The sequence below is a fragment of the Monodelphis domestica genome, chromosome 1, assembly GCF_027887165.1.
Source record: "Monodelphis domestica isolate mMonDom1 chromosome 1, mMonDom1.pri, whole genome shotgun sequence".
NCBI lineage: Eukaryota > Metazoa > Chordata > Mammalia > Didelphimorphia > Didelphidae > Monodelphis > Monodelphis domestica.
In genome coordinates this window covers 236,143,194-236,148,417 of record NC_077227.1, presented here as the reverse complement: position 1 = coordinate 236,148,417, position 5,224 = coordinate 236,143,194, and the positions used below count along the sequence as shown (strand labels likewise).

Below are 5,224 nucleotides of genomic sequence, written 5' to 3'. Positions count from 1 at the left end.
CACAGGCTGCTATCAGATTGGAGTTCAAGCACAGATAAAGACAAAAATAAAGACTTGTGGATGAACAAATTGACCTGCACGGTGATTATATATAAGACACACACACCAAAGATGACCTGGAAGATAAAGTTCACAACCATCCGAGCTCAGTCATCCCAGCTATCTCACAGTTATTGCTTGTGAATCAGATAAAGATGAGAGCGGGGTACTGCAGCAGGTCATGTGTGAAGGCAGCAAGATGAGGTTTGTGTTTGTCTGACATTTAAGAAGTAGCTAGAATTCAACCATTTACGGTCTGCTCTGGCAGATGGGATATAGCAGCAGCTCAGTAAGGATAAAGGGGGATGGGGAGTGGGGGGGATAGACAAAGACAGAGAGAAAGGGAGGGAAGGAGGAAGAGACAGAGGAGGGAGGGAGGGAGGGAAAGAGGGGGGTAGGAAGGGGAAAAGTAGAGAAAGAGACAGAGAAGAAGAGAAGAGAAGAGAAGAGAAGAGAAGAGAAGAGAAGAGAAGAGAAGAGAAGAGAAGAGAAGAGAAGAGAAGAGAAGAGAAGAGAAGAGAAGAGAAGAGAAGAGAAGAGAAGAGAAGAGAAGAGAAGAGAAGAGAAGAGAAGAGAAGAGGAAGAAGAAGAAGAAGAAGAAGAAGAAGAAGAAGAAGAAGAAGAAGAAGAAGAAGAAGAAGAAGAAGAGAGGGAGAGCACTAGAACCCAGTGACAAAATGAAAATCTTGGTGTAACAAAGTGACATGGTTGCTACACAGCTTAAAGGTGATTCTTAAGGGAAAGAAAAGACAGCACTTTGAAACCACATTACCTGATGAATGTTTTTTTTTTTTTTAACTGGAGGAAAGATTATTAACTAGTGGGATAATGATTACAGAGTAAATAGAAACTCTCAGGAAAATTGAAGTGAGAAAGTATTACGGCAAGGAGAAAGCTATTTCAGCCAAAAATCTTATAAAATAAAGGCAGAAAGGCTGCTGGAATGATACAGAATATCCCCTCACTAAAATAACAGCTTGCAAATGTAGTCACCATTTCATTAAGGTATGAATTCAGTTTTGCTTGATAAATATCCACCCAGTTTTAACTAACTACCCTGCAAGTCCAAACATGGAGTGACAAAGAATCTTCTCATGCAGATTTTGTCACTTTTATTTAATGGTCTAATGAAGGGTCCCAGCCAGAGAAGTAGATTATTGTAGAAATTAGAAAGAGATATGTGAAAGTCTGAATATGTTTATAAACCAAGGAAAAACTAGGCACAGGATTTAAATTTTTTTTTAGTTATATGTAGAAAACATTTTGATGATTGATTTTTTTGACATTTTAGAATTAAAGTTTTCTCCCTCCCAACCCTCCACCCTTCCCAAAAGTAATGAATAGTCTGATATAGGTTATATCTATACTTCTCTGTCATAAACATTCCCATATTACTTCTGTCATAGTAGAAGTCACATATCACAAATACAATAGAAATCTCATGAAGGAAATATAGTTGAGAATGGCATGCTTTGATCTATACTTAGACTCCCAAAGTTCCTTCTTTGGCTGTGGATTTCATTTTCATAATGAGTCTCTTGTGGTTATCTTCGAGACTTGCTTTGCTGATAGTGGTTTAGTCCTTAGTAGCTGATCATTGCACAGTATTTCTATTATTATATACATCGTTTTCCTGGTTCTGCTCACTTCACTTTACATCAGGTCTTAAAAGTCTTTCTAGGTTTTCCTGAACTCAAACTGTTTATCCATCTTTGTGATGTAATAGTATTCCATTACAATCATACACCACAGCTTGCTTATCCATTCCCTAGTGATGGACACCCTCTTAGTTTCCAATTCTTTTAGGTAAAAGTTTTGATGAAGGGGAGAGCACAGAATGTTTTGAACACAAGCTGAGCATTTATTTGCTGTCTTCCCAGCCAGTCTCATCTCCAGATGAAATCCTCACATAAAATCAGAACTCACCCTGAAAGGATTTTTCACATCTACTAATCCAACTGGAAACTGAAAAGTAAAAAAATACTGCCTGACAAATACCTGAAAACCTAAAAAGAAAACATATCAGTATTAGACCATACACTCTGGAAATGTCTTATTGACCCAATGTTCATTGATCCAGACAGCAAATAATTTCAAGGATCCTTTTCTCCCCTACCAAGAGGTCGTTTGGTATCTACATGTGTTTTCTCATGGAATGAGAGAGTTTTGTCCTAAATAGATGAATCCTTCAAATGTCAGGCATAAATATTTCAGTGAAGGTTGCTACAAATCTATCATATCCATGAAATTCATATTGCATGTACAGTGTCCAGCAGATAATATTTTCATTTACTGCTGATGTTTGTAGTCTATCTAACATGACTTTGTTAGGAAATACAATTCATTATGTTTATTGGTAAATTCTTTAATAAATATTTAAATCAAGTTGAGTATTGCAGTATCAGTGCAACATACAAGCTATCATTTTTAGTGAACTTCACATTCAAGTCATCTTAATTAAGCATCTACAGTATAGGTTTTAATCCTAGTTAAAACATGTTACCTTTATCACCTTGGCCATGTCACTTTTCCTCTCTGGGTCTTAGTTTCCTCATCTGTAGAATGAAGAGATTAGATTAGATAAGATCCATTCCAACTCTGTCTATAATCCTATGACACAATGTACCAGGCTCCATGCTAGCCCCAAGAAATACAAAAATGAAAATAAAATAAATCCTGCCCTCAAGAAGCTTACATTTTATTTGAGCTAATATGTGCATAAATAAGAATACAATATAAATAGGAAACAGATAAAAAGTAATTGTGGGTCAGAAAACATGAAGATGATGGGAACTGGGGGATCTTCATGTAGATAGTACCTCTAGAGCTAAATTTAAAGGAAAGTAGGCATTTTAAAAGGAAAAGGTGAGGAGGAAAGGCATTTCAAAGATGGAGGAAAGTCTGTGTAAAAGCACGGAAATGGAATATAATGAATGAGGAACAGCAAAAAGACTAGTTTAACTTAAGAGAATGGCATGGTAAGACTCTTTAAATATTTCAAAGGCTCTCAAGAGAAAGAAGGATTAAAGTTGTTCCAATCAGCCCCAGAAAAACAGAGATAGGGCAAAAAGATAATGTTAGAGGAAGGAAGATTTTGACTTAATATTAGGAAGAACAATTGAAACTCCCAAGATAAGAAATGTATTCCCTTGTTGTAAGGATGGGGGCAGGGCAAGATTTGGAACCCTGACATGAGGACTGAGGCAGAATCAGTAGCAGATGGAGGGCAAAGGATTCTGGGAAGGAAAAACTGACCTGGAGGAATTCTGAGAGCTTCTGATCTGGGACTAGGACCTGACAGGCCAGATTTGGAGGGTTGATGATTCAAGCCTAATATTGATCTCCTTCAAACAAACATCTCCAATCACCTCTAATGTAAGGAGAAGATATCTCAGACCCCTAAGGGGGGCTGTGAACTCTCAGAAAGGAGAGCCAAGCTCCCTTGTCCTATCCTGCTTTCCCTAACCTATTCCTTCTACAATCTCTTAGACCAAATAGATATATAAGCTAATAGAGGATTTGTTTTAGTTGGGAAGGGACAGTGAAATCTGAATGAGCAGAATTATATGCCATCCAGGCCAAGGACTGTTAAGATACAACAGGGCATCCTATTCCCTCCTTCTCTTGCCCTATTTACCTAAGAACCTATATGAAATCCATAATGCAGTCAGATACTTGTCAAGCCTCTCAATATAGTTTGAAAGGGTATACAATATGGAAATAGAGACAAATACCTCAAAGAGTGCCTGAGGCCATCTTCTCTGAGGTAAGGCCCCTTGCTGGAATTTACCTCTAGATCCTTTCCCAGGGAGAGGCACTGAAGACATCCATAAGTGTGGTTGAGAGGGGAAGCTTATCTTCAGGTCCTCTCCAGCCATTACTCCAGGGGACTCAGGCTGTAACTGTCTATCTCAGGGGAGGGAGAGAAAGACAACATTCAGACTCTCACAAGCCCTGGCTCTTTCCCTCTCATACTGTCCCTGTAACAGAAGCCCTTTCCTCTCTTCACTGATACAACATCATTATCAATGGAGAAGAGCTTTTATTACAACATCAAGAATATCCATTTTTACACTGGAAAGTAGTGAACTTTCTATCACTGGAAGTTTTCAAATAGAGTCTAGATGACCATGTGCCATTGGATAGCCGTTTAGGGTTTGAAGTTGGAGGATTGCTATCAAGGGACAGAATAATTTTGCCCAACTGGTATTAGTGGAAGTATTCCCAAGTCAAATTCCCAGGTCACGTTTGTCAGCATATTCAACTTAAAGATGCTATCAATCTTTCCTAGTAGATGTTTGGTTCTTGGAGTAGCAAAAGATCTTATATAGGCTCTGAGAACTTAAATTTGGAATGGACTTTAGGGATCATCTTATCCGACCTCATTTTACTCATGTTTAATAGTCAGAGAATATACAAGTACACACATATGATTCTCGCTATCCCATCCAATATAATAGTGTCATTTATGTTATTTTTCAGTCCTTTCTGACTCTTTGTGCCCCCATCTGGGGTTTCCTTGGCAATGCTCCTAGACTGATTTGCCATTTATTTTCCAGATCATTTAAAGATGAAGATACTGAGGCAAACTAGCTTAAGTGACTTGCCCAGGATCCCACTGCTGATAAGTGTTGGAGGCCAGATTTAAATTCAGGAAGAGGAGACTTCCTGACTCCAGGCCTGGCACTCTTTGTACTGTGCCACTTTGGCCTGTGAGATAAAACCAAACACCAATGTAGGATCATGAAACCCTGTTGTTATGTAGGCTGGCTGGTGGTCAAAACATGATTTTGTTTCACTTGAGGTCATGTTTCACCCAAACTAATAAATAATATTATTAATCAATATTATTAGGTAAAATACACATATTCTTGAGCAGATTAGTGAAGACAATTTGACCTTTTTTAGTTGAAATCATTAGAACTGTTCTTTCAGGGAATGCTCCCCAATTTCCTTTTTCAGTGCTACAATATAAAGACCAATGGACTTGGGAGTCAGAAAACCTGGGTTTAAGTCCCATATCTATCACCTAGTGGCTGAATAATTTTAGACAAATGAGTTAGTTGCTCCTAGTCTATAAAATGGAGGCAATACCACTTATACTACCTACCTCAAAAGGTGGGTTCTAAGAATTGAATGAGATAATTCATATAAAACATTCTGCAACTGAAAGCAGGATATAAAT

At 38.1% G+C, this 5,224-nt stretch overlaps 1 long non-coding RNA gene across 1 annotated transcript in view; it reads right to left on the bottom strand.

Annotated features, from left to right (window-relative positions):
• Window positions 1–695: 695 nt before the first annotated feature.
• Window positions 696–5,224, bottom strand: part of LOC103095919 (uncharacterized) — a 4,698-nt gene continuing 169 nt past the window's right edge. The window contains exons 1-3 of the long non-coding RNA XR_457270.3: window positions 3,830–5,224; window positions 2,543–2,594; window positions 696–2,045 (exon numbers count right to left, since the gene is read on the bottom strand). The exon at window positions 3,830–5,224 is cut by the window's right edge and continues 169 nt beyond it. This is a non-coding gene — a long non-coding RNA (uncharacterized LOC103095919). The remainder of the gene's footprint in view (window positions 2,046–2,542; window positions 2,595–3,829) is intronic.